At 45.0% G+C, this 20,002-nt stretch overlaps 17 non-coding genes and 1 pseudogene across 17 annotated transcripts; 17 read left to right on the top strand and 1 right to left on the bottom strand.

Annotated features, from left to right (window-relative positions):
- Positions 1-25: 25 nt before the first annotated feature.
- trnai-uau lies at positions 26-118 on the top strand. Its single transcript is given in 2 exon segments — positions 26-63; positions 83-118. It is a non-coding gene; the product is annotated as a tRNA-Ile (tRNA).
- A 473-nt stretch (positions 119-591) lies between these two features.
- Positions 592-684, top strand: trnai-uau. Its single transcript is given in 2 exon segments — positions 592-629; positions 649-684. It is a non-coding gene; the product is annotated as a tRNA-Ile (tRNA).
- A 610-nt stretch (positions 685-1,294) lies between these two features.
- trnai-uau lies at positions 1,295-1,387 on the top strand. The gene is given in 2 exon segments: positions 1,295-1,332; positions 1,352-1,387. It is a non-coding gene; the product is annotated as a tRNA-Ile (tRNA).
- A 473-nt stretch (positions 1,388-1,860) lies between these two features.
- On the top strand, positions 1,861-1,953 carry trnai-uau. The gene is given in 2 exon segments: positions 1,861-1,898; positions 1,918-1,953. It is a non-coding gene; the product is annotated as a tRNA-Ile (tRNA).
- A 610-nt stretch (positions 1,954-2,563) lies between these two features.
- trnai-uau lies at positions 2,564-2,656 on the top strand. Its single transcript is given in 2 exon segments — positions 2,564-2,601; positions 2,621-2,656. It is a non-coding gene; the product is annotated as a tRNA-Ile (tRNA).
- Positions 2,657-3,129: 473 nt separating this feature from the next.
- trnai-uau lies at positions 3,130-3,222 on the top strand. Its single transcript is given in 2 exon segments — positions 3,130-3,167; positions 3,187-3,222. It is a non-coding gene; the product is annotated as a tRNA-Ile (tRNA).
- A 610-nt stretch (positions 3,223-3,832) lies between these two features.
- Positions 3,833-3,925, top strand: trnai-uau. Its single transcript is given in 2 exon segments — positions 3,833-3,870; positions 3,890-3,925. It is a non-coding gene; the product is annotated as a tRNA-Ile (tRNA).
- Positions 3,926-4,535: 610 nt separating this feature from the next.
- Positions 4,536-4,628, top strand: trnai-uau. Its single transcript is given in 2 exon segments — positions 4,536-4,573; positions 4,593-4,628. It is a non-coding gene; the product is annotated as a tRNA-Ile (tRNA).
- Positions 4,629-5,101: 473 nt separating this feature from the next.
- trnai-uau lies at positions 5,102-5,194 on the top strand. Its single transcript is given in 2 exon segments — positions 5,102-5,139; positions 5,159-5,194. It is a non-coding gene; the product is annotated as a tRNA-Ile (tRNA).
- Positions 5,195-5,804: 610 nt separating this feature from the next.
- On the top strand, positions 5,805-5,897 carry trnai-uau. The gene is given in 2 exon segments: positions 5,805-5,842; positions 5,862-5,897. It is a non-coding gene; the product is annotated as a tRNA-Ile (tRNA).
- A 473-nt stretch (positions 5,898-6,370) lies between these two features.
- On the top strand, positions 6,371-6,463 carry trnai-uau. Its single transcript is given in 2 exon segments — positions 6,371-6,408; positions 6,428-6,463. It is a non-coding gene; the product is annotated as a tRNA-Ile (tRNA).
- A 610-nt stretch (positions 6,464-7,073) lies between these two features.
- trnai-uau lies at positions 7,074-7,166 on the top strand. Its single transcript is given in 2 exon segments — positions 7,074-7,111; positions 7,131-7,166. It is a non-coding gene; the product is annotated as a tRNA-Ile (tRNA).
- A 610-nt stretch (positions 7,167-7,776) lies between these two features.
- Positions 7,777-7,869, top strand: trnai-uau. Its single transcript is given in 2 exon segments — positions 7,777-7,814; positions 7,834-7,869. It is a non-coding gene; the product is annotated as a tRNA-Ile (tRNA).
- A 473-nt stretch (positions 7,870-8,342) lies between these two features.
- On the top strand, positions 8,343-8,435 carry trnai-uau. The gene is given in 2 exon segments: positions 8,343-8,380; positions 8,400-8,435. It is a non-coding gene; the product is annotated as a tRNA-Ile (tRNA).
- Positions 8,436-9,045: 610 nt separating this feature from the next.
- trnai-uau lies at positions 9,046-9,138 on the top strand. The gene is given in 2 exon segments: positions 9,046-9,083; positions 9,103-9,138. It is a non-coding gene; the product is annotated as a tRNA-Ile (tRNA).
- A 473-nt stretch (positions 9,139-9,611) lies between these two features.
- Positions 9,612-9,704, top strand: trnai-uau. Its single transcript is given in 2 exon segments — positions 9,612-9,649; positions 9,669-9,704. It is a non-coding gene; the product is annotated as a tRNA-Ile (tRNA).
- Positions 9,705-10,176: 472 nt separating this feature from the next.
- On the top strand, positions 10,177-10,269 carry trnai-uau. The gene is given in 2 exon segments: positions 10,177-10,214; positions 10,234-10,269. It is a non-coding gene; the product is annotated as a tRNA-Ile (tRNA).
- Positions 10,270-11,209: 940 nt separating this feature from the next.
- On the bottom strand, positions 11,210-15,107 carry LOC108434547 (annotated as a pseudogene).
- Between the last annotated feature and the right edge of the window lie 4,895 nt (positions 15,108-20,002).

Raw genomic sequence — 20,002 nt, forward strand, 5'->3', positions numbered from 1 at the left:
CGGAATGGAAAGTCTTCTGAAGGCAGCTCCAGTGGCGCAATCGGTCAGCGCGCGGTACTTATAAAGCAGTGCTCGTCAAGCCATGCCGAGGTTGTGAGTTCGAGCCTCACCTGGAGCAAAGATTTTAAGCCATAGTGGATGTTCTCTCTGGACACGTCAGGACCACCCCACTGAAGTCTGCCCACACCCTCTACTGTAGATCAAGCAGACTCAAAATCTTCAAGACTTTGGTTATCATCCGCAAGTGTGCTGGAGATTTTCTAATCTGTACTTGGAATAGTCTCTAACCACTTGTCCAAGACTTTCTTTCAATTTTGGAAAGTAGAAACATATATTTCACTTTACAAAATGGTACTTGTATGTGTCCTTCTACAGAAAAGGGGTTTTGGGCAGCAGGACGCTGGCATTGCTGCTATTGAGTACTGATTGGTTGGCGAGGGGAGCAGCTAATTGGCTGATTGGCTCATGTATATACCATGAGAAGTGCACTCATTAATGTAGTAGGTAAAGTACAGAAGTGTATGGTTAGGGATCTCGCCCTGGAGATGTGCTAAGCACCTTGTTTACGGAAGGGAAAGCCTTTTGAAGGCAGCTCCAGTGGCGCAATCGGTCAGCGCGCGGTACTTATAAAGCAGTGCTCGTCAAGCCATGCCGAGGTTGTGAGTTCGAGCCTCACCTGGAGTACAGATTTTAAGCCATAGTGGTTGTTCTCTCTGGACACCTCAAGACCACCCCACTGAAGTCTGCCCACACCATCTACTGTAGATCAAGCAGACTCCTAATCCTCAAGACTTTGCTTATCATCAGCGAGCGTGCTGGAGATTTTCTAATCTGACCTCTAATTTTCAGGAGGAGGGTTGGGCAGCCAAAATACAGCCGATTTTGCCCACTTCCAACTTCCGCCGTTAGATTTAAAACATGACTGTAAAACACCAGAGGGTGGGAATGGGGGAGAATGGATGAAAAATGTACTTGGAATAGTCTCTAACCACTTATGCAAGACTTTCTGTCAATTTTGGAAAGTAGAAACATATATTTCACTTTAAAAATGGTACTTGTATGTGTCCTTCTTCTACAGAAAAGGGGTTTTGGGCAGCAGGACGCTGGCATTGCTGCTATTGAGTACTGATTGGTTGGCGAGGGGAGCAGCTAATTGGCTGATTGGCTCATGTATATACCAAGAGAAGTGCACTCATTAATGTAGTAGGTAAAGTACAGAAGTGTATGGTTAGGGATCTCGCCCTCGAGAAGTGCTAAGCACCTTGTTTACGGAATGGAAAGTCTTCTGAAGGCAGCTCCAGTGGCGCAATCGGTCAGCGCGCGGTACTTATAAAGCAGTGCTCGTCAAGCCATGCCGAGGTTGTGAGTTCGAGCCTCACCTGGAGCAAAGATTTTAAGCCATAGTGGATGTTCTCTCTGGACACGTCAGGACCACCCCACTGACGTCTGCCCACACCCTGTACTGTAGATCAAGCAGACTCAAAATCTTCAAGACTTTGGTTATCATCCGCAAGTGTGCTGGAGATTTTCTAATCTGTACTTGGAATAGTCTCTAACCACTTGTCCAAGACTTTATTTCAATTTTGGAAAGTAGAAACATATATTTCACTTTACAAAATGGTACTTGTATGTGTCCTTCTACAGAAAAGGGGTTTTGGGCAGCAGGACGCTGGCATTGCTGCTATTGAGTACTGATTGGTTGGCGAGGGGAGCAGCTAATTGGCTGATTGGCTCATGTATATACCATGAGAAGTGCACTCATTAATGTAGTAGGTAAAGTACAGAAGTGTATGGTTAGGGATCTCGCCCTGGAGATGTGCTAAGCACCTTGTTTACAGAAGGGAAAGCCTTTTGAAGGCAGCTCCAGTGGCGCAATCGGTCAGCGCGCGGTACTTATAAAGCAGTGCTCGTCAAGCCATGCCGAGGTTGTGAGTTCGAGCCTCACCTGGAGTACAGATTTTAAGCCATAGTGGTTGTTCTCTCTGGACACCTCAAGACCACGCCACTGAAGTCTGCCCACACCATCTACTGTAGATCAAGCAGACTCATAACCCTCAAGACTTTCCTTATCATCAGCGAGCGTGCTGGAGATTTTCTAATCTGACCTCTAATTTTCAGGAGGAGGGTTGGGCAGCCAAAATACAGCCGATTTTGCCCACTTCCAACTTCCGCCGTTAGATTTAAAACATGACTGTAAAACACCAGAGGGTGGGAATGGGGGAGAATGGATGAAAAATGTACTTGGAATAGTCTCTAACCACTTATGCAAGACTTTCTGTCAATTTTGGAAAGTAGAAACATATATTTCACTTTAAAAATGGTACTTGTATGTGTCCTTCTTCTACAGAAAAGGGGTTTTGGGCAGCAGGACGCTGGCATTGCTGCTATTGAGTACTGATTGGTTGGCGAGGGGAGCAGCTAATTGGCTGATTGGCTCATGTATATACCAAGAGAAGTGCACTCATTAATGTAGTAGGTAAAGTACAGAAGTGTATGGTTAGGGATCTCGCCCTCGAGAAGTGCTAAGCACCTTGTTTACGGAATGGAAAGTCTTCTGAAGGCAGCTCCAGTGGCGCAATCGGTCAGCGCGCGGTACTTATAAAGCAGTGCTCGTCAAGCCATGCCGAGGTTGTGAGTTCGAGCCTCACCTGGAGCAAAGATTTTAAGCCATAGTGGATGTTCTCTCTGGACACGTCAGGACCACCCCACTGACGTCTGCCCACACCCTGTACTGTAGATCAAGCAGACTCAAAATCTTCAAGACTTTGGTTATCATCCGCAAGTGTGCTGGAGATTTTCTAATCTGTACTTGGAATAGTCTCTAACCACTTGTCCAAGACTTTCTTTCAATTTTGGAAAGTAGAAACATATATTTCACTTTACAAAATGGTACTTGTATGTGTCCTTCTACAGAAAAGGGGTTTTGGGCAGCAGGACGCTGGCATTGCTGCTATTGAGTACTGATTGGTTGGCGAGGGGAGCAGCTAATTGGCTGATTGGCTCATGTATATACCATGAGAAGTGCACTCATTAATGTAGTAGGTAAAGTACAGAAGTGTATGGTTAGGGATCTCGCCCTGGAGATGTGCTAAGCACCTTGTTTACGGAAGGGAAAGCCTTTTGAAGGCAGCTCCAGTGGCGCAATCGGTCAGCGCGCGGTACTTATAAAGCAGTGCTCGTCAAGCCATGCCGAGGTTGTGAGTTCGAGCCTCACCTGGAGTACAGATTTTAAGCCATAGTGGTTGTTCTCTCTGGACACCTCAAGACCACCCCACTGAAGTCTGCCCACACCATCTGCTGCAGATCAAGCAGACTCATAATCTTCAAGACTTTGCTTATCATCAGCGAGTGTGCTGGAGATTTTCTAATCTGACCTCTAATTTTCAGGAGGAGGGTTGGGCAGCCAAAATACAGCCGATTTTGCCCACTTCCAACTTCCGCCGTTAGATTTAAAACATGACTGTAAAACACCAGAGGGTGGGAATGGGGGAGAATAGATGAAAAATGTGCTTGGAATAGTCTCTAACCACTTATGCAAGACTTTCTGTCAATTTTGGAAAGTAGAAACATATATTTCACTTTAAAAATGGTACTTGTATGTGTCCTTCTTCTACAGAAAAGGGGTTTTGGGCAGCAGGACGCTGGCATTGCTGCTATTGAGTACTGATTGGTTGGCGAGGGGAGCAGCTAATTGGCTGATTGGCTCATGTATATACCATGAGAAGTGCACTCATTAATGTAGTAGGTAAAGTACAGAAGTGTATGGTTAGGGATCTCGCCCTGGAGATGTGCTAAGCACCTTGTTTACAGAAGGGAAAGCCTTTTGAAGGCAGCTCCAGTGGCGCAATCGGTCAGCGCGTGGTACTTATAAAGCAGTGCTCGTCAAGCCATGCCGAGGTTGTGAGTTCGAGCCTCACCTGGAGTACAGATTTTAAGCCATAGTGGTTGTTCTCTCTGGACACCTCAAGACCACCCCACTGAAGTCTGCCCACACCATCTACTGTAGATCAAGCAGACTCATAATCCTCAAGACTTTGCTTATCATCAGCGAGCGTGCTGGAGATTTTCTAATCTGACCTCTAATTTTCAGGAGGAGGGTTGGGCAGCCAAAATACAGCCGATTTTGCCCACTTCCAACTTCCGCCGTTAGATTTAAAACATGACTGTAAAACACCAGAGGGTGGGAATGGGGGAGAATGGATGAAAAATGTACTTGGAATAGTCTCTAACCACTTATGCAAGACTTTCTGTCAATTTTGGAAAGTAGAAACATATATTTCACTTTAAAAATGGTACTTGTATGTGTCCTTCTTCTACAGAAAAGGGGTTTTGGGCAGCAGGACGCTGGCATTGCTGCTATTGAGTACTGATTGGTTGGCGAGGGGAGCAGCTAATTGGCTGATTGGCTCATGTATATACCATGAGAAGTGCACTCATTAATGTAGTAGGTAAAGTACAGAAGTGTATGGTTAGGGATCTCGCCCTCGAGAAGTGCTAAGCACCTTGTTTACGGAAAGGAAAGTCTTCTGAAGGCAGCTCCAGTGGCGCAATCGGTCAGCGCGCGGTGCTTATAAAGCAGTGCTCGTCAAGCCATGCCGAGGTTGTGAGTTCGAGCCTCACCTGGAGCAAAGATTTTAAGCCATAGTGGATGTTCTCTCTGGACACGTCAGGACCACCCCACTGAAGTCTGCCCACACCCTGTACTGTAGATCAAGCAGACTCAAAATCTTCAAGACTTTGGTTATCATCCGCAAGTGTGCTGGAGATTTTCTAATCTGTACTTGGAATAGTCTCTAACCACTTGTCCAAGACTTTCTTTCAATTTTGGAAAGTAGAAACATATATTTCACTTTACAAAATGGTACTTGTATGTGTCCTTCTACAGAAAAGGGGTTTTGGGCAGCAGGACGCTGGCATTGCTGCTATTGAGTACTGATTGGTTGGCGAGGGGAGCAGCTAATTGGCTGATTGGCTCATGTATATACCATGAGAAGTGCACTCATTAATGTAGTAGGTAAAGTACAGAAGTGTATGGTTAGGGATCTCGCCCTGGAGATGTGCTAAGCACCTTGTTTACGGAAGGGAAAGCCTTTTGAAGGCAGCTCCAGTGGCGCAATCGGTCAGCGCGCGGTACTTATAAAGCAGTGCTCGTCAAGCCATGCCGAGGTTGTGAGTTCGAGCCTCACCTGGAGTACAGATTTTAAGCCATAGTGGTTGTTCTCTCTGGACACCTCAAGACCACGCCACTGAAGTCTGCCCACACCATCTACTGTAGATCAAGCAGACTCATAACCCTCAAGACTTTCCTTATCATCAGCGAGCGTGCTGGAGATTTTCTAATCTGACCTCTAATTTTCAGGAGGAGGGTTGGGCAGCCAAAATACAGCCGATTTTGCCCACTTCCAACTTCCGCCGTTAGATTTAAAACATGACTGTAAAACACCAGAGGGTGGGAATGGGGGAGAATGGATGAAAAATGTACTTGGAATAGTCTCTAACCACTTATGCAAGACTTTCTGTCAATTTTGGAAAGTAGAAACATATATTTCACTTTAAAAATGGTACTTGTATGTGTCCTTCTTCTACAGAAAAGGGGTTTTGGGCAGCAGGACGCTGGCATTGCTGCTATTGAGTACTGATTGGTTGGCGAGGGGAGCAGCTAATTGGCTGATTGGCTCATGTATATACCAAGAGAAGTGCACTCATTAATGTAGTAGGTAAAGTACAGAAGTGTATGGTTAGGGATCTCGCCCTCGAGAAGTGCTAAGCACCTTGTTTACGGAATGGAAAGTCTTCTGAAGGCAGCTCCAGTGGCGCAATCGGTCAGCGCGCGGTACTTATAAAGCAGTGCTCGTCAAGCCATGCCGAGGTTGTGAGTTCGAGCCTCACCTGGAGCAAAGATTTTAAGCCATAGTGGATGTTCTCTCTGGACACGTCAGGACCACCCCACTGAAGTCTGCCCACACCCTGTACTGTAGATCAAGCAGACTCAAAATCTTCAAGACTTTGGTTATCATCCGCAAGTGTGCTGGAGATTTTCTAATCTGTACTTGGAATAGTCTCTAACCACTTGTCCAAGACTTTCTTTCAATTTTGGAAAGTAGAAACATATATTTCACTTTACAAAATGGTACTTGTATGTGTCCTTCTACAGAAAAGGGGTTTTGGGCAGCAGGACGCTGGCATTGCTGCTATTGAGTACTGATTGGTTGGCGAGGGGAGCAGCTAATTGGCTGATTGGCTCATGTATATACCATGAGAAGTGCACTCATTAATGTAGTAGGTAAAGTACAGAAGTGTATGGTTAGGGATCTCGCCCTGGAGATGTGCTAAGCACCTTGTTTACGGAAGGGAAAGCCTTTTGAAGGCAGCTCCAGTGGCGCAATCGGTCAGCGCGCGGTACTTATAAAGCAGTGCTCGTCAAGCCATGCCGAGGTTGTGAGTTCGAGCCTCACCTGGAGTACAGATTTTAAGCCATAGTGGTTGTTCTCTCTGGACACCTCAAGACCACCCCACTGAAGTCTGCCCACACCATCTGCTGCAGATCAAGCAGACTCATAATCTTCAAGACTTTGCTTATCATCAGCGAGTCTGCTGGAGATTTTCTAATCTGACCTCTAATTTTAAGGAGGAGGGTTGGGCAGCCAAAATACAGCCGATTTTGCCCACTTCCAACTTCCGCCGTTAGATTTAAAACATGACTGTAAAACACCAGAGGGTGGGAATGGGGGAGAATGGATGAAAAATGTGCTTGGAATAGTCTCTAACCACTTATGCAAGACTTTCTGTCAATTTTGGAAAGTAGAAACATATATTTCACTTTAAAAATGGTACTTGTATGTGTCCTTCTTCTACAGAAAAGGGGTTTTGGGCAGCAGGACGCTGGCATTGCTGCTATTGAGTACTGATTGGTTGGCGAGGGGAGCAGCTAATTGGCTGATTGGCTCATGTATATACCAAGAGAAGTGCACTCATTAATGTAGTAGGTAAAGTACAGAAGTGTATGGTTAGGGATCTCGCCCTGGAGATGTGCTAAGCACCTTGTTTACGGAAGGGAAAGCCTTTTGACGGCAGCTCCAGTGGCGCAATCGGTCAGCGCGCGGTACTTATAAAGCAGTGCTCGTCAAGCCATGCCGAGGTTGTGAGTTCGAGCCTCACCTGGAGTACAGATTTTAAGCCATAGTGGTTGTTCTCTCTGGACACCTCAAGACCACCCCACTGAAGTCTGCCCACACCATCTACTGTAGATCAAGCAGACTCATAATCCTCAAGACTTTGCTTATCATCAGCGAGCGTGCTGGAGATTTTCTAATCTGACCTCTAATTTTCAGGAGGAGGGTTGGGCAGCCAAAATACAGCCGATTTTGCCCACTTCCAACTTCCGCCGTTAGATTTAAAACATGACTGTAAAACACCAGAGGGTGGGAATGGGGGAGAATGGATGAAAAATGTACTTGGAATAGTCTCTAACCACTTATGCAAGACTTTCTGTCAATTTTGGAAAGTAGAAACATATATTTCACTTTAAAAATGGTACTTGTATGTGTCCTTCTTCTACAGAAAAGGGGTTTTGGGCAGCAGGACGCTGGCATTGCTGCTATTGAGTACTGATTGGTTGGCGAGGGGAGCAGCTAATTGGCTGATTGGCTCATGTATATACCAAGAGAAGTGCACTCATTAATGTAGTAGGTAAAGTACAGAAGTGTATGGTTAGGGATCTCGCCCTCGAGAAGTGCTAAGCACCTTGTTTACGGAATGGAAAGACTTCTGAAGGAAGCTCCAGTGGCGCAATCGGTCAGCGCGCGGTACTTATAAAGCAGTGCTCGTCAAGCCATGCCGAGGTTGTGAGTTCAAGCCTCACCTGGAGCAAAGCTTTTAAGCCATAGTGGATGTTCTCTCTGGACACGTCAGGACCACCCCACTGAAGTCTGCCCACACCCTGTACTGTAGATCAAGCAGAATCAAAATCTTCAAGACTTTGGTTATCATCCGCAAGTGTGCTGGAGATTTTCTAATCTGTACTTGGAATAGTCTCTAACCACTTATCCAAGACTTTCTTTCAATTTTGGAAAGTAGAAACACATATTTCACTTTACAAAATGGTACTTGTATGTGTCCTTCTACAGAAAAGGGGTTTTGGGCAGCAGGACGCTGGCATTGCTGCTATTGAGTACTGATTGGTTGGCGAGGGGAGCAGCTAATTGGCTGATTGGCTCATGTATATACCATCAGAAGTGCACTCATTAATGTAGTAGGTAAAGTACAGAAGTGTATGGTTAGGGATCTCGCCCTGGAGATGTGCTAAGCACCTTGTTTACGGAAGGGAAAGCCTTTTGAAAGCAGCTCCAGTGGCGCAATCGGTCAGCGCGCGGTACTTATAAAGCAGTGCTCGTCAAGCCATGCCGAGGTTGTGAGTTCGAGCCTCACCTGGAGTACAGATTTTAAGCCATAGTGGTTGTTCTCTCTGGACACCTCAAGACCACCCCACTGAAGTCTGCCCACACCATCTACTGTAGATCAAGCAGACTCATAATCCTCAAGACTTTGCTTATCATCAGCGAGCGTGCTGGAGATTTTCTAATCTGACCTCTAATTTTCAGGAGGAGGGTTGGGCAGCCAAAATACAGCCGATTTTGCCCACTTCCAACTTCCGCCGTTAGATTTAAAACATGACTGTAAAACACCAGAGGGTGGGAATGGGGGAGAATGGATGAAAAATGTACTTGGAATAGTCTCTAACCACTTATGCAAGACTTTCTGTCAATTTTGGAAAGTAGAAACATATATTTCACTTTAAAAATGGTACTTGTATGTGTCCTTCTTCTACAGAAAAGGGGTTTTGGGCAGCAGGACACTGGCATTGCTGCTATTGAGTACTGATTGGTTGGCGAGGGGAGCAGCTAATTGGCTGATTGGCTCATGTATATACCAAGAGAAGTGCACTCATTAATGTAGTAGGTAAAGTACAGAAGTGTATGGTTAGGGATCTCGCCCTCGAGAAGTGCTAAGCACCTTGTTTACGGAATGGAAAGTCTTCTGAAGGCAGCTCCAGTGGCGCAATCGGTCAGCGCGCGGTACTTATAAAGCAGTGCTCGTCAAGCCATGCCGAGGTTGTGAGTTCGAGCCTCACCTGGAGCAAAGATTTTAAGCCATAGTGGATATTCTCTCTGGACACATCAGGACCACCCCACTGAAGTGTGCCCACACCCTGTACTGTAGATCAAGCAAACTCAAAATCTTCAAGACTTTGGTTATCATCCGCAAGTGTGCTGGAGATTTTCTAATCTGTACTTGGAATAGTCTCTAACCACTTATCCAAGACTTTCTTTCAATTTTGGAAAGTAGAAACACATATTTCACTTTACAAAATGGTACTTGTATGTGTCCTTCTACAGAAAAGGGGTTTTGGGCAGCAGGACGCTGGCATTGCTGCTATTGAGTACTGATTGGTTGGCGAGGGGAGCAGCTAATTGGCTGATTGGCTCATGTATATACCAAGAGAAGTGCACTCATTAATGTAGTAGGTAAAGTACAGAAGTGTATGGTTAGGGATCTCGCCCTCGAGAAGTGCTAAGCACCTTGTTTACGGAATGGAAAGACTTCTGAAGGAAGCTCCAGTGGTGCAATCGGTCAGCGCGCGGTACTTATAAAGCAGTGCTCGTCAAGCCATGCCGAGGTTGTGAGTTCAAGCCTCAACTGGAGCAAAGCTTTTAAGCCATAGTGGATGTTCTCTCTGGACACGTCAGGACCACCCCACTGAAGTCTGCCCACACCCTGTACTGTAGATCAAGCAGAATCAAAATCTTCAAGACTTTGGTTATCATCCGCAAGTGTGCTGGAGATTTTCTAATCTGTACTTGGAATAGTCTCTAACCACTTATCCAAGACTTTCTTTCAATTTTGGAAAGTAGAAACACATATTTCACTTTACAAAATGGTACTTGTATGTGTCCTTCTACAGAAAAGGGGTTTTGGGCAGCAGGACGCTGGCATTGCTGCTATTGAGTACTGATTGGTTGGCGAGGGGAGCAGCTAATTGGCTGATTGGCTCATGTATATACCATAGAAGTGCACTCATTAATGTAATAGGTAAAGTACAGAAGTGTATGGTTAGGGATCTCGCCCTGGAGATGTGCTAAGCACCTTGTTTACGGAAGGGAAAGCCTTTTGAAAGCAGCTCCAGTGGCGCAATCGGTCAGCGCGCGGTACTTATAAAGCAGTGCTCGTCAAGCCATGCCGAGGTTGTGAGTTCGAGCCTCACCTGGAGTACAGATTTTAAGCCATAGTGGTTGTTCTCTCTGGACACCTCAAGACCACCCCACTGAAGTCTGCCCACACCATCTACTGTAGATCAAGCAGACTCATAATCCTCAAGACTTTGCTTATCATCAGCGAGCATGCTGGAGATTTTCTAATCTGACCTCTAATTTTCAGGAGGAGGGTTGGGCAGCCAAAATGCAGCCGATTTTGCCCACTTCCAACTTCCGCCGTTAGATTTAAAACATGACTGTAAAACACCAGAGGGTGGGAATGGGGGAGAATGGATGAAAAATGTACTTGGAATAGTCTCTAACCACTTATGCAAGACTTTCTGTCAATTTTGGAAAGTAGAAACATATATTTCACTTTAAAAAAATGGTACTTGTATATGTAAATGGTATTTGTATATTTGTAATATCCTTGTTCGTTTAAGGACGGACACGGACACAGGATTAAAGTAATTGTTGACGTTTACTCGAACCTAGCATTCATCATTACATGTACAGCACAACTGAGCCCCGAGCCCCTTTTTAGAACACTGTAAGTAAACTCCCTGAGTGGGTTACTAAAGAGGTAGGGTTCCACCTGGTGGACATATTATGTTCTGCAATCCTATTTACTACATTCCTCCCCCCTTAAGCTATTACTTTTCCCTTCTTAACACATAACGCACAAATTACTGAATTCTTCTGTAACCTTACCAAACGAACCACATTTACTTGTTTGTAGTGCCACTAAGTATATTATACCAACTATAGTATAACACCAGTTAAGAAAAATTACCCTAACCATTACAACATAAAGTTACAACCATTACAATTGTCATTACAATTTTTTTTTTTAAAGTAGGGCAGCGACCCTTTTGTGTGTGTGGTGTGTGTATGTGTTATTATTATTATTCCACATAATCCTTCAGGTAAGCAGGTTTAGACACAGTCCTTTGGGACCGTCAAACAGGTGCAGCTGATTGTTGGGGTGGTGTTTCGTTCACTGCAACTGGGGATGAAATGCTTGACACTGGTGGTGTTGAGTTGTCTTGCAGAGGTCCCTCTGTAATACAGCTTTGTCCCACTGCTACCGGCTTCGCAATGACAACAGCAGGGTCAGAGAATGACACAGGCACTGTGGGTGGTTCTGAGGTTTCAGGTTCTTTGAAAACTCTGTCCTCATGCCTTGCCAGAGTCTGGTCCACATGCCTGCGCACAACAGTTCCATCTCCTAACATGACCTTGTAAGACACTGGTCCTGTGACTTTGGTGACGAAACCGGGAATCCATTTAGGCCCATAACTGAAGTTGCGTGTGATTACTGCGTCACCTACTTGAAAACTTCTCTCTTGTCTGTGCTTGTCATGATGTTTCTTTTGACTGTACTGTTTTCACTCCACTTTGGCTCTGAGATCTGGATGTCCTATATCTAATGTGGATCGTAATCGTCTGCCTTGCAACATTTCAGCAGGTGACCGCCCTGTGGTGGACTGCGGTGTTATGTGGTAACTAAACAGCACTCGCGACACCTTGGTGTGGATGGTGCCTTCACCTGCTTTCTTCATCATGGACTGCCCTTTCCGCACAGCCGTTCGAGGAAGACTGGTATGGAGCTGAGGTGATGTGTTCGATTCCATTTTTACTGAGGAACTGTTGGAACTCTGCACTGACAAAGCATGAGCCGTTGTCTGACACGATCATCTCAGGTAATCCTTCGTTGCTGAAACTCTTCCGTAGACATTCAATTGTGTTGGCTGAGGTTGCTGAGTGTACTGGGTAAGCGTCTATCCATTTAGAGTATGCATCCATCACGATCAAGAACATGTGACCCATAAAAGGTCCTGCATAATCGATGTGTAACCTTTGCCATGGTTTGCTGGGCCACTCCCACGGGTGAAGTGGTGCTGAAGCTGGTATGTTGCGATGTTCTTGGCAAGTGCTACATTTCTTCACTACTTCTATGTCAGCATCTAACTTTGGCCACCAGAAGTAGCTGCGGGCTAAGGCCTTCATTCTGGTGATGCCAGGGTGACCATGTTGTAATTGGCCTAGAAGTTCTTCATGACCTTGTGGAGGTACCACCACCCGTGACCCCCACAACACACAACCATCTTGCACACTTAACTCCGTCTTCCTCACGGCTTAATGCTGGAATGCTGGGTCTGTGTGTTGTGCTGGCCAACCCTGCTGGATGAACTGGCACACTCATTACAGCACAGGGTCTTTGCGTGTCCACTGGCTCATGTCTTTGGCTGACACAAGCGTCACCTCTTCCATCATCAGTACACGCTCCTCCTGCTCTCTCTTGGTGGACGACTGTGGCAGAGGGAGTCGGCTGAGAGCGTCTGCGTTGCTGTGGTGCCATCGTTGGATGCGAGGGGATGCCATCTGTGGCACTGCTTTCATCTCGTTGAAGAGTGACAGTAGGGTTTGTGGTCAGTGCAAATGACAAACTTCCTCCCGTATACGTACTTGTGAAACAGCTGTATGCCAAACATCACCACCAGCCCTTCTTTGTCGAGTTGTGCGTAGCTTTTTTCCGCCGCTGTAAGTGTTCTTGACATGAAGCCGATCGGTTGCTCCTGCCCGTCTGGCATGCGATGTGACAACACCGCCCCTACCCCATAAGGCGATGCGTCACAGGAGAGGACCAAGTCCTTCTGGCTGTCATAATGTACTAACACTTCCGACGACTGCATGAGTCTCTTAGACTTCTCAAATACTCTCTCCTGCTCCTCATGCCAGTGCCACTTGGTCTCTTTACGTAGCAGCTTGTGCAAGGGAGCTAACAGTGTTGACAGGTTTGGCAAGAACCTGTTGTAGTAGTTGAGTAGGCCTAAGTAAGCTCTCACCTCTGTGATGTTGTTTGGTGCGGGTGCTTGCTGTATGGCCTTTACCTTGTTCGGCAGAGGGTGGAGCCCCGAGGAGTCCACGGTGTGCCCCAGGAACTCTGCTTCCCTCTCCAGGAAAGCATACTTGTTGCGCTTGAGTCAAAGGCCTGCCTCTCTTAGTCGCTGTAGGACAGCATTCAGTGTCTCCAAGTGCTCATGGTCACTCCGCCCCGTCAAAAGGATGTCATCAAGGTACACTGCCACATTCGGGATGCCTGCCACCACCCCTTCCATCATCTGCTGAAAGATGGCTGGACTGGAGGACACACCGAAAGGTAAGCGATTCACCTGAAAGAGCCCTTTGTGTGTGTTAATTGTGACATACGGCTTTGAGGCCTCGTCGAGCGTGACTTGTTGGTCAGCGTGACTGAGGTCTAGCTTTGTGAACTTCTCCCCTCCAGTCAGCTTCTCGAATAAGTCCTCCAACTTTTTTTTACTGCTCAAGCTTGGAGACTAAGTTTACTGTGAGCTTGTAGTCACCACAAATGCACACTGAATTGTCAGGCTTTAGCACCGGCACGATTGGTGCAGCCCACTCTGAAAACTTGGCTGGCTCTATGATTCCTTGCTCTGTGAGCCTCTCCAGCTCCAATTCAACTTCTTTCGCATGGCGTAGGGGACGGGCCTGGGCTTGTAGAACTTTGGCGCCACATCCTCGTTGATGTAGATTTTGGCTGGTGGGCCGGTAGAGGTCCCAAGCTCCTCCTTGAACACCTCTTCGTTCTGCTTAAGCACATTCTGCAAAGTTAATTGCAGAGTTAAAGTTAATTCAGGGTAGTTGAGCAGTTTTGCAGTTCCTGTGCCTTTCCAGCAGCCCACAATTTGCCATGTTCGGCCTTCGTCAGGATGATAACACTACAGCCTGTATCCACTTCGAATTCAACACAGTGTCCATTGAAATCTAACTGTGTGGTGATGGTGTCAACTTTTGTCATTTTTGAGCTTTTGATGTTGTGTATAGAAAACACCTCATCCTCACTGGATTGTGGATCAGGGGACTCTTCCACGTAATGTGCATACTGCCTTTTTTCTTGCTTTGCCGTTGCCCTTTCTGGTTTCCTTCCCCCCCTTAACCTGTCGCCACTGGTCGCTGGGAGGTACCGACTTGCACATCTTCTTTAGATGCCCCTTCTTTCCACACCCATAGCACTTTGCGTTCAGATAACGACAGTCCCATGCAAAGTGTTCACCCCCACACCTATAACATGCTACTGGCCCACCCTTGTCTTGCCACTTAGGTTTTACGCTCATCTTGTACACTGCTTGTGACGCTGTGTTATTGTTTACATTTTCCGATGCTTTGGATTGCAAGTCACGTACATCTCTGTTGGCTGCTTCAAGGGATTGTAATAACTCCAAGCCTTTGTCAAACGTCAGCCCCGACTCCACTAACAATCTCCTTTGCATACGATCATCCCCAATTCCACACACGAGCCTGTCCCATAGCATTTCCTTCAGCTTGTCACCAAGTTGCAATGTTTCGCCAGCTCCCTTAACACAGCCACATACTCCAACACATTCTCATCAGCCGCTCTTGTCCTCGAATTAAATTTGAATCTCTGGACTATTTCACTGGGCTTCGGGTTGAAATGTGAGTGGAGTAATGCGGTCAACTCCTCGAATGTTTTATCACCTGGATTTTCCGGGCTTAGCAAGTTCCTCATCAAGCTGTACGTCTTGCTACCCACTGAGCTTAATAGTGTCGCCCGCTTTCTCCCTGCGTCAGCGATCCCATTTGCCTCAAAATTTGTCCCAACACCTCGGAATATTCCTCCCAACTCTGAGTTTGACTGTCGAAAGCAGTTAGGTTTCCTACCATTCCTGTAGCCATTCCCGCGCCGTTAACTGGTGGACTAGCAGCTCCCGCGTTGTTAGCCTCGATAGTGCTAGCTTCTGTAGCTACTCGAGCTGCTTCTGGTTCCTCACGATCTGACACGATCTTTCTTTCAATTTTGGAAAGTAGGAACATGTATTTCACTTAAAAAATGGTACTTGTATGTGTCCTTCTTCTACAGAAAAGGGGTTTTGGGCAGCAGGACGCTGGCATTGCTGCTATTGAGTACTGATTGTTTGGCGAGGGGAGCAGCTAATTGGCTGATGGTGCTCACTGACGTCTGCGGCGCCGTTTTAAAGCTCCTATACCTCGAGTTTAAAATCATTTACAATATAAAAGCAATGGTAAAATGTTTTATGCTGTTTTGTCACTCAGGAAATCAATATATTCTTTTAAATGATCCATCTTTAAGTATTTGTAAACTATGATTTTACTAAAATGATCCATCTCATTAAACTTGGACTCGAGCGGGAGCGCCCTCTAGCGCTTCAGAAACCCAGAAGACATTCTAGAGAGATTCTCCTCTCTAGTCATAACCGATCCAGTAAAGACAGTAAAACACATTTTTAAAAACTTTTTAAATATTGTTTATAAAGCGGTTTAAGCAGTGTACTCGAGTGTGACTTGATTTGTTCCTGTAATGATAACAGTGAAAGCTGAAGTCTAGATTTCCCGCTCCATTATTTTCGCGTCCCAAACCGCGCACTAACACACTAAGTAGTATACGAAAAACAACACATATACCATGAGAAGTGCACTCATTAGTGTAGTAGATAAAGTACAGAAGTGTATGGTTTGGGATCTCACCCTGTAGATGTTCTAAACACCTTGTTTACAGAAGAGAAAAATCCTAATATCAGCTCCAGTTGCGCAATCGGTCAGTGCCCTAAAAAAGATGCGTCAGTCATGTCTGCATATGTGGACATATTTCTATATTGTGCTCTATTTACCCAAAGTTAGGTTAGTCCCTCATTTATGTTGAACAGACTTTCCCAAAATTTTGCGCCGCTGCAATGATGTTGAACCGTGTGCTGCACTGGCTCAGTATGAACAACAGGTCAAAACAAACTCAAAACAAACTGACCGCTGTGCCCTGATTGGTGTTCTTGCTTTGCGCTTCTTTTGTTTTGACATTTTTCTACACACACAAACCAAAAGGAACGACACATTTCACAAAATGTAATGTAGTAAAAAGTGAGATATATGACTTTGAAATGTAGTGGAGTGAAAGTAAAAAGTCGCAAAATGGAAAATCTTCAGTGAAGTACAGATACACGAAAAACTACTTAATGAATGAAGCCTTCATTGTCAGATAGTCACCAAAGTAACCAGCGAAATTTTGATCAACCCATCCGAGCACATTCAATATGACAAGGGGGAAGACAGGAATCATGGAAAAACTACAGAGAAACGGAATACATTGGGTGAGGGAGGAGACAAAAAAAAAACCTTAGGAAACTCAGTCTGGGAACAGAGAAAAAAAACACCTCAGCATTAGCACACAGTTCCACACATTCAGAGTCCATGACTTGCAACGGGTGTGTGGGGGGTGGGGGGGGGGGGGGGGGTGGGGTGGGTGTGTGGGGGGTGGGGGGTGGGTGGGGTGGGGGGGGGGGTGGGGTGGGGGGGGTTGGTGCTGCGGACAGTACATTAACGAATTACATTTACTTAATTACTGTCCACCACTGGGTGAGATAGAGTCGATTTTTTGAAAATGCCATGTATTCTGGCCTTAGAGAAATGGAGCTCAGACCCACAGTCTCTAATATGGGCAGAAGAGTATGGCACTGACTACAGAATGACATTCTGAAGTTAAGGAGGCCTGCCGGGCTTAGGGCCTCATTTGAAATTGAGATAAACATTATGTGAAGTTCTTAAGCTAGCTAAATACTTTGTGTACAGAAACCAAAAAAGTGTGGTCAGTGGTTGGTTAGTGTGCGGTATTTATAAAGCAGTGCGTGTTAAGCCATGCTGAGGTTATGAGTTTGAGTCTCACCTAGAGCAGACATTTTAATCTCTGGTGGGTGTTCTGCATGGACAGCTCAAGACCACCCTGCTGAAGAGTGCCCATGTAATCTGGTGGATCCTCAAGACTTTGGTTATCATCGTTGAGATTGCTGGAGTTGTTCTATCCTGAACTCTAATCAGAAGCAGGGCTGGGTAGGCATTAACTTTGAACGCTGCTTTAATTAGGGCTTCAGATTTCACCTCTCAGTTAGTGCTTATATATCACTCATTCAGCTGTGGTAGTTTATAATGAGATAAGAAAGCCATAACAGAGCCAGTTTAACAGGAGCCTGGGCACTTCCTATTTCCACTGTTGTATAAAAATCATGACTGCGAAAAACCAGAGGAAGTCCGCAAGCAAGTCCTGAATTAATGGGGATAAATTACTAAAATTAAAAGTTACAATAGTCTCTAACCACTTGTCCAAGACTTTCTTTTAATTTTAGAAATTGGAAGGAGGTATTGGATCAGTCATTAGATTAAACAGTGAATCTTTCTCTTTTCCTTTTCATTAGCTCCAAGCTAGGTGAGACTGTTATCTGTGTTGCCATTTATTGTAAAAAATTGTGTTAGAACTGTGTTATAACAATCAGAAAAGCTTCATTTACTGCAAAGAAGGTTTGTATTATTTTACCTACAAATCTAGTTCTGCTGTGGAGCCGCAGCAAGGCAGTAAAAGAGCCTATTACTAATAGTACTTTACTGAGATCTTGTCAGCCAGGTAGTGCATGGCACTTTGATGTAAGATTGTGAGTTGTAGCCCCACATAGAGCAAAAATTGTAATGACACCTGAAGCATGCACTCTGTTTGTCACAAGAATTCACATTTTAAGGGAATGTGGGTGAACCATGGGTGGGGAATAGATATTTCTAAACCAATCAAGCACCTAATTAAGGCCGATCTTAAAGCAGAGGGGATTGTGTGCCATTAGTCAAGGCATCATCTTGTTCTGGAAATGAGGTTTCATGAAACCTTTGTATGTGCTCCGGTGGTGCAATCGGTCAGCATGTGGTACTTATAAAGCAGTGCTCGTCAAGCCATGCTGAGGTTGTGAGTTCGAGCCTCACCTGAGTAGAGCTCTTAAGAAAAAGTGGATAGTCTCCAAGAGGTGGTTTGTAATTAAATAAAAAAGCTGTAACAGAGCCTGTTTCTCTGACAGAAGGATAGCAGCAAGAGTGAAAGGGAAGGTTTACAAGACAGTAGTGCGTCCTGCTATGATGTATGGTTTGGAGACTGTGGCTCTGTCTAAAAGACAGGAGGCTGAGCTGGAGGTGGCGGAGATGAAGATGCTGAGATTTTCGTTGGGAGTGACAAGGATGGACAAGATTAGAAATGAGCAGATCAGAGGGACAGTGAAGGTGGAGCCGTTTGGAGATAAAGCCAGAGAGGCCAGGTTAAGATGGTTTGGACATGTGTTGAGGAGGAATAGTGGATATATTGGGCAAAGAATGTTGGAAATGGAGCTGCCCGGTAGATGGAGAAGAGGTAGACCTCAGAGAAGGTTTATGGATGTAGTGAAGGTGGACATGGAGATGGTTGGTGTGAAAGTAGAGGAGGCAATGGATAGGGCAAGATGGAGGCAGATGATCCACTGTGACGACCCCTAAAGGGAGCAGCCGAAAGGAGAAGAAGAGCCTGTTTCTCTGACTGCAAAACACCAGAGGGCGCCCGTAAATGAGCCTTAAATAAATGGAAGATAATCTAAAAACAATTAAAGTTGAAATAGTATCTTACCACTTGTCCGGGACTTTCTTTTAATTTTAGAAAGTAGAAGGATGTATTAGATCAGGCATTAGATCAGCCAATGAGACGTGTTCTGCAGCTGATTATGGCTTCGCTGTGCTGAAAATTACCTGATGGGTAAACATCTCCAAGCAAACGTATAAGGTATTTATTGATTAATGATAAATTTTCTGAGGTAAATGAATACATTTATTGATTATTAAATAGGTACATTTATATTATTATTAAATGATGCATTTATTGACCTAAGCTGATTCTGGCTTCATAATCGCCAACTTTCAATCTTTTCATCCTGTGTTTAGGGCACCTTTAAGGTGGAATGGAAAGCTCAAATGAGAAGCTGACTTGAGCTTGATATATGTATAAGTTTATTTTTAAAGAACTTTACTAGGCACTTTTATTGGATTCTGCAATCATAGAACTTTCTGAACTGTGAAGAAATGCATGTTAGACGGATCTCTGCATCTAAAGCATTTACATACCTTTATCTGTTTTGTGGTTATTCTGGTCTATTTTGCTTGGTTATCATCCACCTGCATGGTTGTATCTGCAGTTAGGGTGAGGCGATGAGCTCTGTCAAAACACAGTTGTAGTTACAGCTCACCTACCAAGATGGCGACTCGGTCTTATTAGTGACATAATCAAATATTATGAATTAAAAGCATCTATGAAGCAGAGCAGAGCACTGAGATAATTGTGTGTTTCTGGATCAGACTGATAGTTAGTAACAAGCTCCAGCTTATACAGCAGTACAAGAGAAGCTATGTCGGGATTGTGAGTTCAAGCCTCACTTGGCGCAGGGATCTTAAGATCTTACTATGCACTGCCAGTGGGAAAATTCTTTGTTCCGATTACACAATCTGGAAAAGTTTATCCAAGAAATCAGCTATTTCTTTAGTTATATATAGCTATGGCTGTATGCTATAGCTATATATAGAAATATTGTAGCCTCCCGTTATTGTCTGATTTAACTATCGACATATGGGAGTTGTGGTCAGGCAGTCCCACCTACAGAAATTGTAATGATACCTGTCACAAGAATACACATTTTTAAGGGAATGTGGGTAAAACATGGGTGGAGAATAGATATTTGTAAACCAATCAAACACCTAATTAAGGCCAAGCTTAAAGTAGAGGCGACAGTGCACTTATTAACACAATCCACCAAACAAGATGTGTGTTGGTAGGCATCATCATCTTGTTCTGGGAATCTGGTTTCGTGAAGTGGCGCAATCGGTCGGTGTGTGGTACTTGTAATGCACAGCAAGTAATGCACAGC

The sequence above is a fragment of the Pygocentrus nattereri genome, chromosome 15, assembly GCF_015220715.1.
Source record: "Pygocentrus nattereri isolate fPygNat1 chromosome 15, fPygNat1.pri, whole genome shotgun sequence".
Lineage (NCBI taxonomy): Eukaryota > Metazoa > Chordata > Actinopteri > Characiformes > Serrasalmidae > Pygocentrus > Pygocentrus nattereri.